This window comes from Nymphaea colorata, chromosome 11, assembly GCF_008831285.2.
Source record: "Nymphaea colorata isolate Beijing-Zhang1983 chromosome 11, ASM883128v2, whole genome shotgun sequence".
Taxonomy (NCBI): Eukaryota; Viridiplantae; Streptophyta; class Magnoliopsida; order Nymphaeales; family Nymphaeaceae; genus Nymphaea; species Nymphaea colorata.
Genome location: NC_045148.1, coordinates 2,103,977 through 2,116,345, shown reverse-complemented (window position 1 = coordinate 2,116,345; position 12,369 = coordinate 2,103,977). Strand labels below are relative to the sequence as shown.

Below are 12,369 nucleotides of genomic sequence, written 5' to 3'. Positions count from 1 at the left end.
AGTCATCCATATGTGTCTTCCCGTATTGCATGGATCGATGTTGGCCTACAAAGGAGCATTCACCCAACCAACTATATTCATATTGCCTCAGAATCCAGTTCAGAGAGAAAATTCCGAAGGAAAGAAGGAAGAGAAAAGGTAGGTGAATTGGTGATCCTTTGAACCAGAAGCAAGAAATTTGGACATCATTGTTTTGTCTGTTCTACGCGAGAAAAATCATTCTAAAAGTATCTTTAAAACGAAGCGGGCGTTTTAAGAGCTCAATACTGCAGTTTATCGATTCTGCCTACTTCTAGCTTGTCTGTTGTCCAACAAGAGAGCCAAAACCCCTGCCCTTTTCTTTGTCTTTCCAGGGTATTAGGTCTGTATACTTCAACTTGCATATCGGAATTCTGGCTTTGGAAAAATTATCCTCTCAATAGTTTCAAACACCGGGGAAAAATAACCACTTTCTTGAAGGAGATCAAAATGGACTTAGATGGTTACACAACGCCAACACGTCACCGACGGTATTTTTATACTCATAAAAGGCACATGAAATCAGCCCTAGTGAAAATTCCCCCACTATTAATTCTACTCGATGTCAAAGTCATGAAAGAGGAAGTCTCAAACACATTTTCAAGGGTGATACCAAGTAGGAATGCTGCCTTGTCAACTGGTAGGACCTTCGTGACTTTGAATCAGATGCCATATCAAAATGAATTCCAATCTTTGTCTCATGTACTGTCATTTTCTCACTGGAGGAAGGGAAACAAGTTACTAAACTTGTAGGACTTTGTTTCCGTTGTTGACACTCACAAATGCGGACGAGCTTATTTTCATGAAGGTAATCATATCCTTAGATTTTCACGGCCAACAATCTTTGAGATTTGCTCTCAGGCCATGGAACAGTGCACGTTTGATTTTTCATATATATATAAATTTGCTTTCTTGAAGGGACATAACCCAGTTTGACCCTTGGATTAATGGGTTATACATGGAAATATAATACAATATAGATATCTAATTGAAAAATGAAAAAAAAAAGTAGTACAGGGTTATTAAATCTTAATAACTCAATACTGGTAAGAAAAAAAAAAAAACTATGTCTCTTTCTTCATGAAATCCTTTACAAGGTACAGGTAATAGATGAAAACAAAGATAAAGAGTTGTCTTTGTTTAGTTTTGATTACTTATTTAGGGCTAAGTGCACGTGTGAGTTTGTGTGTGTGTGTGTATTTTCATGTGCACCAAATAGATCTCTTTAGTTAGAAAGAGTAGTAGAGTCAGAAATTTTTGGCCAAGGGGTGCTATTTCAGGAATTTTCATTCCTTAAGTCACACCAGAACATGTAAATAAACAAATATTTGAAGACACTTGCATGCAAATAAAGAAAAAATTTGAGGCTGTTGTGAGCAACTGCGCACATCAGTGAATACGTGGCTCCATCACTGCTTAGAAATTAACCAATTCATGTTATTCCAACATGTAAATACGCTTTGCAAGTGATTTAAAAGGTAAAAGGTTCACAAACAACTTAAATCTATGCTAATGTGAGGTTTATGTAATAAGAATATTAAGGATGCAGATCTACTGCTGCGGTTGAGGTAAGATGGGAAAGTGAAAGTTGAAGACTCCGAAATTATTAACTACTAATCCCACTATTAATGCTGAACCATCTCATATTGTTGTCCTCTAGGACTTGGTGGTTCATTAGGCCTAGGGTTTTAATTAAGAGGTATCTCATTGACGATATTACCAGGTATAAATTGAATATTTTCTAGTTTAATTTTATTAGTTATTATTGTCAAAAATATTTATAAAAATAATAATCCAAGGACAAGACCACAGGGCTCGCCTGCCTCCTAAAGCAAAATTCAGGATGTGCCCCGGCCAGCCCTGAGGGGAGCAGTGTAGCTGGTCAGGCTAACGGGCCGGTGAGAACATGGTTGTCAGTTTAATTTATGTGGGCACTACCCGTTTGTACTGCAAACGGAAGCCTAGTTATGTAAACATATGAAGATATGGCATGACAGGATGTGAATGTGTGTCTATGTGTCTATTCAAGCTGCTTAAGTTTGAATCAGGATCTTGAAGCAAAACTGACATCAATTTCAAGTACCAGTCAAACATGGTTGCTGTTTTGCTGATTTTATGCCTCCTTTCTACAGAAAGGTTAATATAGGAGACGTGATTTCTTGGTCAAATCTTGAACCAAAACTGAACTTCTGTAAGTTGATCAGTTTTCCTCTTGGCGCCATGCGGAACAAGCCGATCTAATTCGTTGAGATATCTCAGTCATGTACTTAAACAGGCACAATATACATTTTGTCAAGGGGGCCGGCCTGCCCCTCCTGCTGGCTCATGTGGTCTCATTCTTCTGCTGGTTGTTGGCTCTTCATGTCATCTTCTGCAGCATGTCGGTTCTTCAACCCGCATAAGAAATCCACAGGATCTGATTGACATACGTAAGAAAGGCAGCGGCGGCCACGGCCATTACACCAGTTTTACACTTGTTTATATATGGAAATCAACTATATATATAGATCTCGAACCCGCATAAAACAACCTACATGATCCGACTGTTATAAGTTAGAAAAGCGACGGCGGCCACGGCGAATGCACCAGTTTTACACTTGAACATGGAATGAATATATATATATATATATATATTAAAGAAAGAAAGAAAAAAACTCTTGGTCATGGCTAAGAACTTCCCACTATAGAGGTGTGGAATTCAACCCTCTCTAATCTTAACTCGATGGATTTCATTGAGCAGCAAAGTTATAATTTTTCAGTTGAAGGGCACCTGAGTCATCAAGTCGAGACTGGTATGGACATCGCATGTTAAGGACTACCAAGGTTTAGCTTCGTCACAATATAGTTTTTGATGTGTTGGTGTCGACCACTATAGCTCTACTAATGCTTTTACCCATTCTGCGGATTTGACATTCTTACATCAAAGATCCACCATTTGTTAAACCTTGTCTTTAAGATCTGAAGCTAACAAGCAAGTAATGCACCAGAAAACTTATATAAAAGGCCACTGTTATTTTATGTATATATGGTCATTATTATTTAACAAAATTTTATGTTTTCTCTACACTTGTTTCATCATTATAATTTTATGAAAATTTCAAAGTGCCAAATCTTTTCTAAATTTTCGACCTTTTTATTTGAAACTCTCGTTTTAGCTGATAAGGACTACTTTGATCTGCCGGAGTTGTGTGGAAAGCTAAACGTGATTAAGTGAACGGAAAATTATTAGGTAAAGTGGCAGAATGTGGTAACATTGCTGGGTACATAAGTTGTACTCAGTCGAGGAAATATGTGTTCAGGTATTAATTCGGCAAGCGACAAACACTCGATATGGCCGTTGGCAGAACTCATGAAGCACTGCAACAGATATTATTTTTAGCTACGGCAGATAAACCGTTCCTACTCCTTAATGGAAACGGGTCCATTCTTGGTTGGACCGGTTCCCTGCAATTGATCATTGTGTGAGGAAGGGTTCACTTCTTGAAGGTTAACTTAGCTTTGCCCATTTTGGTAAACGTAAAGAGAAAAAAGAATATAATTAATTATCTATAAACTCAATATTTTCCCATAAAATATTTGTTTTTTGAGCTTTTCATTTTAATTGCCTAGATTATGTTTGATTCAGGCAGTTAGTTAAATGAAGGAATCCAACTCAAACTTAAGCATGTTTTTGTTATATAACTAAAACACGCGTGTTGATGTTCATGAAAAAAAAAAATCATAGAAATGTGTTTGTAATGGTTATATGGGAACTCCAAAGATTGTGTAGATCACGCGTTTGACACCAACTGATTGGCGAGTGAAGAGTCCAATTTTCACAAGTCTTGTTAAGCTTTTGCGCTCCACCTTCACTCCTTTCCAACGATCCCCGTTGTTGACTGAGACTTGCTTCGGCATAACTTAAGTGCCTTGTGGTTCTCTCTCTCCACAGTTCCTGGGAAGGTAGTTTAGGAACAGCCTCTCTTGGAAAGTCGAAACCACCAGCAATTGAAAGATCTTCAAGTCTTATCCTGTCTAAGTTTCCACTCCTCAACCAATCTTTGGCCATTTTCTGTATACCTTTAGTTGACAGAATAGTTGACAAAGAATTCCTCCTTGACTTTATATCGCCCATGACAAACCCTTCCTTCTCTCATGTTGCAAGCCTGGTCAGAGGCTTGCAGCGTGTGAACACTGCATCTCAGGTGCGATTTCCATGAGCATTACCCTCTAGATAGTGTTTAGATTACCCTCTAGATAGTGTTTAGAGTTGGCCTGCGGGGTTGCATTACACGGCTCAAGTGACAGGTGTTGTGATTGTTAGTCCCCACCCCCTCTCTCTCTCTTTTTTGTACTTAGGGGATTTCTTGTTCTCAAATTTTGTTATATATTTCCATTTTATCGGCTCTTTGTTTCTCTTTCTCCCTCTCTAAATGGCTCTCTCTTTTTCTCTAAATGGCGGCTCATGTAAGAGTACAGATTATAATAGTTAACCGCTTCCTTTGAGTTACCCGTATTTATGATTGTCCAATCTAAATGGTCAGATAGTTTGAGATATCACTTTCAGGTAAGCACACATACTTCTGACACTCGTATTCTATGAACAATATATATACAAGGGAGATGCCACTATAGAATTACTTTTGCATACCTTCAAAATAGCACTAGCTTATTGGCTTCTGGGTCCAAAGACGTTTCCATGGCCTGCAATTCTTTGATGACGTAGCTTGAAGGTCCAAAGACGTTTCTGATGTTAGAAAGAATTGGAAACCCCAAGATATGAGGCTGAGCTGCTGGCATCTGTTCAGCATGTGACAATGAATGGCAATAATTTTGTTCTTTCTAAGTAATGGAATTTGGCTCTTTTCGTGCATCAGAATATATCATTGGTCCAAGCTGGTAAAGACGACACAACAAAAGTCACACACGTTGCGGACACAAGTGACCATCAGGAATGATCATGAGCAAAACCAAACCCCTTGGACCACACGAAGAAAAATGTACAGATTATTCTACTTGCCAAATGCATAACAGAATTTGCTATCCATTGTATTCGTATTCCGATATTCCGATGCAGCCGCCGGGAGGTTAGGCTGCCTTCCGTGTATTGCAAAGAGCATTTGTATTTCCATCTTAATAGAAGACATTTGAAACATCCGAACAACAAAAGTTAACAAGATATCGCGAACATATGTATGAAAGCAGTGCCGCATTTCACCTTTTGCGTTGTGCCTCCTCACTTAGACAACCTGAAGCTTCCAACAAGACTTTCCTACGCCATCCATGGTAAGTCTGTTAAGTGTAAGGGGATCGGGTCTGGATCAGGTCTGTTTAGACCTGATCCACTTTGTTTTTATGTCTTCAAGCCTAAGTGGTGGCATCTATTGTAATTACTTCATGTTTTATTCATCTTTTTGTTGTAACCTAATTAGGTTCATGTTTTAATAATAGAGATCAAGTATCATGTGGCTGTATTGGCATAGAGATCAAGTATCATGTGGCTGTATTGGCCGACTGTTCTCTTACCTTCATTGCTTTCTTCTATTTTCTATTCTCCATCCTCCTCATTTTCAGATGGAAAGACGTGATTCGGTGGTGTTTTAGTGAAGATTCTCACAATCCAGTCATCAACATGAATGCCAACAGACGTCACTTGGGGCTACACCTCGTTAGGATAAACCATCAGTAGGATTCTATGATCCCTAGCTGATGCGCCAACATCAGCTACAGCAAAGAAGTGCATTTGCTATATGTTCTAAAGAATAACTGTACGTAACTTACTTTTCATTGGTGGCATGGCTACCTGTAAATGCATTGATTGGATCATCTCAGAAATTTTTTGTTGAGAACACCTACTGGTAACCACTCATATTCGTGATGACCATCCAAGACGCCTGGACCTGATTCTTCTCCCTTCATTCCTCACTCTCTCGTATCTCCTGGGAACTCAAGGAACCAGTTGTACAACTTATAGAACAGATCCTTTTTAGGTATACATAAGAGGACCTGCTGCCGATCAAGGGAGAAGATATACTTGAAGATTTCATACATTTGACTCGTATCCAGATGCTGAACCGATGTTTCAGATTAAACCAGACAGTGTAAGTTGCTTGTTGAGCACCACGAAGGCAGGAACGAACTAGACTGAAGCATTTAAAAAGCGAAGGGCATCTGATGTATTGCATATAAGAAAACTGAATCATAAGCACAAGAGCCGTCGTATAGAAGCAGTAAAAGTTAACTGTTAAATATATAGCACCATGGCACCAATTCTACAAAAATGAATTGATTAATTGACCAACAGTCATACTTTTTCTTCATCTTACTGGGTTACGTTTCTAATTTGTACATCAGGCTCATGCTTTTAGCAAATATACAGAGAGATGCGTGCCCTTGCCTTCCCAACAAGTTAGCATTTGAAACCGCTTCGTGAATCTCCCATCTGTAGGAACTCACCAACGCAAGAATACGGCTGTTGCCAGCCCAAAACAAAAATTAGAGAATAGGATAAGGACATTTACATCGAGGACAAACTATCTGTCTGAAGCTACAAGACCTTCCCACGTGGCAATTTTCGTGTTCCAGCTGTCAACTGAATTCCTTGACAGAAAAAAGGTATCAGAAATATAAAACCAATAAATGAATTATGATAGAGAATAGCACATACATACGCCAAAAAGAGACAGAAAGGTAGAGAGGCCCAAAGGCTTGATGTAACGGGTTTGCGCTTTCTCTATCAGAAACGCAATCTGGTTCAAATTTCACGAGCACCACTCTCTAATAAAGGCTAAACATCCATAGGCCTTGAGAGTGAAGGTATTAGCCTCGGGGTTAATGAAGGTACTAGCCTCAGGGTTTCACGCCCCTAGAATAAAATCTGATCTTCCAAAGTAGTTTTGTGTGTGTGTGTGTCGGTGAGAGAGAGAGAGAGAGAGAGGGACTGACAATCTTCAACATTTTTAACTGGTAGTAGTGTGGAGTTATTTCAACCAGCCATTCAGGTTTCACCTCTGTCACCTGCATTCAGTTGGTCCTGATCAGAAGCTTTTCTCAATTGAAATTATCGATGATACGTACTTTAGAATCCAATCACACCTGACGCATGTTCTCTTTCGTTGTCAGCACCAATTCGTGTAAATTACCCATCTAGGAATATCCTGAAAACATCGAATAGTCAAGTTTCCTTCCTACGCAAAATATATAAAAATAACATGAAAAGAATCTTATCCTAAAGATGGCCTTAAGAACATGAGCATTCCCAAACATAAGCACTAGCTATGCACTAATCTTACCAGTTGATCATGTTATAAGTATCGTTAAAATAATTCCCAGTCAAAAGGAAATTGCAAACTGAAAAAGATGATTGTAAGTTGACATTTTAAAAGCTACCCTAAATGTGTCTGATTGGATGGTTAAAATTAGCAGACACATGTTCTCATATTTGAGGAGCTCATATTGGATGTGTTCATATTCTAAGAAACCTCCTAAACTTATAGCTTAAGATACTAACATAAAGATACACTTAAGCCAGGGAGAAAATCATAGACTTGTCAGGAAGACTACCCAACTCTCCAGAAGTTCAGCATTACTTCCAAAAAAAACCTAATTCTCCCTTTAGGGCAACAAATAAAACTCCATACTTCCAAATTATCAGTCGGTCCTTTCTTATCGTATGATGGTTCTAACATGTCTACTTCCAAGCTATTTCATAAACAACCAATCCCTTTCAATCCTATCAAGTATCAAGGGCTAGCTTCTGCACTAGTCCAAATGGGTCTGGGCTGGTTGACACTGGCTTTCAACCACCTTAAGCTGGGGGAGCTCTCCTCCACCAACATTAGTTTGCATAAATCACAAACATATACAATTTAGTCACTTTTTGGGAAAGATTGAGGTGTTTTGAAAAGAATATTATTTCAGAAGAACATCATGAATGTGTGTGTGTGTGTTGTCTGTAAAAGAAAGGATCAAAGAGACTTCTTGCAAAGTAAAGTCCAGTCCCAAAGACTTCCTCAGGTTCTCCAGACTTCATAATTTACGTATAAAGAAAAATTACGACTAGCAGCCATCATTGGCTTCCACTGACCATTAGAAGAGGAAAAGAGAACAAAAATTTCAGAAACAGTGATCAAATTTTTTCCTATAATACATGGATTTGAGAAACTTTTTATTGATTGGCTTAAGTTTCTAGGCAGACATGCTATCGATTTTTCCACTTTCAATAGATTACAGGAAAAAAAAAAGGTAGTGAATGTTAATACCTGTGCTAGACCAGAGGTTGGATGTATATGTACAGTTTGCAGGTTTTTGAGAGTACGATATGCCCCATATTTTTGCAGCTTTGCTGAGTTGAGAAAAAAGCCTAACGGAAAAACAAATTAAAAAAAAAAAAGAGAAAAAAATTAGGTAGAGAGTTACAATGATTGCAGCATTTAAATTTAGGTAGGGAGTGGGCTGATTGTTACATCTTAGGCTTCAAATAAATCATGGTTACGCCGACAATGGTTTTTTTAAGCTATAACCAAGAAATATTATCTTAGTGCAATAGAAAATAATATTATTTGGAGACTTGCAAATAAATTTCTTTTTCATCCACAAAAAATTCATAACCTAAACTATAGCACAATAACAATGAAAAATATACAGACAAGTTTCTTACGTTCATTATCATCATAAGCTTGTTTTGCTTGATTATAGTTTTCCCTCAGTTCAGATGATCCCAAGTTACAACAATCAAGTTTAAGAACACTACTTATAATAAAAGATGAGTGTATCAGAACACAAAGGCAAGGTGTAGTCATATCTTTCCATAATGCACGAGAAGAGGATGTCCATTGGAGTATGTGTACCAATATACTATTTCTATCTGAGAGTACCAAAACAGTACAAATCACGTTACAAATCCCTTGCAATGAAGCAGCAACCAAACTCAAAGAAAAAAGTACCGCCCATATACTTGCAATACTCAGGTGCTTATTTTTTGAAGCAAGACAAACATCTGATCCACATGCTTGCACTCCACAAAAGAAACATAACAAAAGGTGAAAGACAAATGCTTATAACTGAAATATGACAACTAATTTGCCAAGACCTAACCCAAAAAAAAATTCCAAATTCGGCAGAAAACAATAACTATTATGAATTGGTACACACTTGTCAGAACCATCATAATAGCACCCACAACTGATCACGTTTTAATTTACACATGTAAGGAGAAAACAAATAGATTAAAAGTTGCATTCCAGGTATAAGCAGCCATAAAGCAGAACAAGTACCTCCATAATCTCATCCACCTCTTCAACTCGTTTCTTTGAAAGTCTATATATTTCTTTCATATGCTTCATAATCAATCGCAAAAAGTAATAAAACTAGAAATTTGGCATGGTATGTTCTATGCTTTTTTTGCTCTATCACTTTTATCAGAATTACCATAATCTAAGGATATTGCTATATAATAGTCGAACATTAGGTACAGCTGGAAAATTACTTATAGCAGTCTTGCAGCCTAAGTCCAAACAGCCAACAAAGTTTCATGGCCTCACGTTTACAGCAGTAAGCCTCTAAGGCTATAATTTATCCCTTGAAAGACAAGATGAAAATAGAATTCAATTTCCAGCTAAAATATCAAAACCAGTGGCGGAGCCAGAAATTTTTGGCTATGGGGCACTAATTCATAGTATGTGAAAAAATTCTCAAATTAAAATATATGTTATTTTAAAATACATAAAAGTTGGTAAGCATTTTCAACGACTTGAGAGCTTCCTTCCAAAAAAAACTAACTTTTCTATTACTTTAAACTTAAAATTTTATTTTTTTAACTACTAAATTTCATGGTAACTAGTACATTGGATCTAATTTCAGCACTTAGTATATGAAAGTAACTTTCATATCTCATTCTTCTTCATCAAATCATAGACAAATTTTCTGTTGCAAGGAATCAAGACTAAGCCTATTATAGACAACTTTTCTGTTACATTGGATCAAATTTTCTTCATATGAGGGACAAATTTGAGCTTTCCCGTTCGGCCCACACTGGTATCCATCCAACGTTTGTCTCTTTGCCTGATCATCTTGAAGGCTATTTCAAACCAACTTTGTAATTCTTCATTAGTTAAAGAAATCTTCATTAAGCATTTTCTTGTACAGCTTTAATATCGCTGCGACGAACTGCTGCACTTGCTTTGTCAAGTGTAAGGTCTCAGCTTGGCTAAAGGCTAAAGCTCATCCCCTGGTCTCCACACGAACAAAAGCAAAAACAAAAACGAAAACAACAAAAACCATGTAGTGTTCAACTTCAATCACATTTCAGAAAACAAAAATGAAAGCAAAAACAAACAAAAAATGCCAGTAATATGAAATTTAAATAGCACACAAACGAGAGAGAACAAGTCAAGTGGAGAAACTCTGCTTCTGGCACCATCCACCTCAGAGAGATAGAGAGCACATTTTCAGTTGAGGGGAATTAGCAGATTTAAGGCTAACGAGATGCAGACAAAATAGAAAATAAATCAAACAAATAGACATTAAACGCCCAAAACCAAACACCCAAAATCGCTGCAGGGCTGAAGATGTGGAGGGGAGAACTGTGAAGCGGAAGAGCCAACCTGCGGTGGACGGGGGAAGGTCGAAAGGAGGAGCAGAGTCAGCAGACCTGCTGTTGCAGGAGCTCTGTCCTGCGGCTGCAGAGGGGAGAAGATCCAAGCAAACTTGCTGATAGCCTGATGTTGGAGCTGCAGAGAACTGCTGTGGCAGCGAAACGAAAGAGCGTGTAAGATGCACAGATTGGGACCGGATCCATTTTTGGTGTGGGCAACACGGCGTCAACACGAGCATGAGGCAGACTGAGGCTCCATTTCACTGTGGAGCTTTCTTGCGCTGGCGTGGGCAGGCCCACGCTTGCCCCACGCTGGCTCCGCTACTGATCAAAACTAACACTATTATATTAATTTATTGTTCTGATTGATGCTCATGAACAAAGAAACGGAATCACTCGCTGGAAACATATTGAAGAAGTTCACATCACGGAAAAAATAAGTTCTTAACATAAACCTAAGAAGACATTACCAGTCAAATTTGTTTATTTTAATAGTGCAGTTCAAAACTATAACCTTGATACATTACTTGCATCTGTTTCACTTAGAGCCGGTTTCTCACTCACATGCACACACAAGCAGACACATGAAAGCCACCTATTCTAAATTCTGAAATGCTTTTCATGTGTATTGACAACAGTATCTGAAAGCAATAGAATATAACAGCATTAGGTAACAGCTTGAGAAGCAATATGATTACTGAGGAAAAAAGGCATACATATCTAAGTTATTGCATGCTAAATGTATGTATATGAGTCTGTACATACACATACTGTACACTCTATGCCTATTTCATAATTTCATATACTAGAGCTGTAAGTACAGGTGCATATCATGCAATACAGTACAATAAGAATGCTAACTTTCTGTAAAACAATACGATATACCCCTACAACCATTTGTGATCACTGCCATATAGTCTGCAATGTGACCCAGGTACATGTACGAGTGGGTCATATATATTCTGTTCACACGATAGCCACACCCAAGTCACCGTGTTAGATCATGATTGGTCTGACCAATAAGCATTAGGGAATAAAGAAGGGAAAATAACAGGGATGAGAGGAAAAGGATTACCCTTTAATCGGTCACGCCTGGATCAGATTAGAAAGGTAAGTTGCAGTAAATGTTCTCTGGAAATGGCCAAAACATGGAACAGCAAATAGTCTAGCTCGTTGCTATTTGTAGCGAACAGAAGGAAGCAGATAAATTTGACCGTGGGCTTGTTTCGTGCCGTTCCATTTCATCACGCTGGTTATGCTGCAAGGAAACCCAAACACAACAAAAATGAGGCAGACGCACGCACAAAGAAAAAATCGGACCATCTCCGATTGGAGCGACCACCATTAGGACATCGCCTGGTTTGGCGACGGAGGCCCAAATGAAGCAGATCGCCATCGGCCATCTCCTGATTTGGGCAATTCGGCCGCCCTCTTATAAAGCGGAAGACGGACGGCCGGCCGTCTGTGCCTCTCATCTGACCACACGAGAGATAGAGAGACAGAACCGAACACCATACCTCGTGAGGAACAATTTGGGAGAAGAAGCCAATCAACTAACCAAAACCGTTTCCCGCGTGTAAACCGTTTGCTTTGGTGGCGAAAAGTTTACAAAGACCTGCCCCTTAAATGGGAATATAACAAAACAATCCCGTTTTCAACCTTTTCCATTAACTGCGTTGGTTACTAAGCCTGCTTTATTTCCACCTCAACCTTAAATCGGGAATGAAAATTTGAGTTCCAATTTTCCTTTGAGTTTGATAATATGAAATGTTGACTTT

General features: G+C 38.4%; 1 long non-coding RNA gene across 4 annotated transcripts; it reads right to left on the bottom strand.

The window, feature by feature from the left end:
• Positions 1-6,219: 6,219 nt before the first annotated feature.
• Positions 6,220-12,234, bottom strand: LOC116264288 (uncharacterized). 4 transcript variants are annotated; one of them, XR_007574795.1, is made up of 6 exons: positions 12,109-12,234; positions 11,667-11,849; positions 10,602-10,915; positions 8,259-8,359; positions 7,093-7,154; positions 6,220-7,014 (listed from the first exon to the last, which is right to left on the bottom strand). It is a non-coding gene; the product is annotated as an uncharacterized LOC116264288 (long non-coding RNA). The 4 variants fall into 4 exon arrangements; XR_007574797.1 differs by lacking the exon at positions 12,109-12,234 and having other exon boundaries at positions 6,220-6,597; positions 6,943-7,014; positions 11,667-12,099; XR_007574796.1 differs by lacking the exon at positions 12,109-12,234 and having other exon boundaries at positions 6,220-6,589; positions 6,943-7,014; positions 11,667-12,099.
• Between the last annotated feature and the right edge of the window lie 135 nt (positions 12,235-12,369).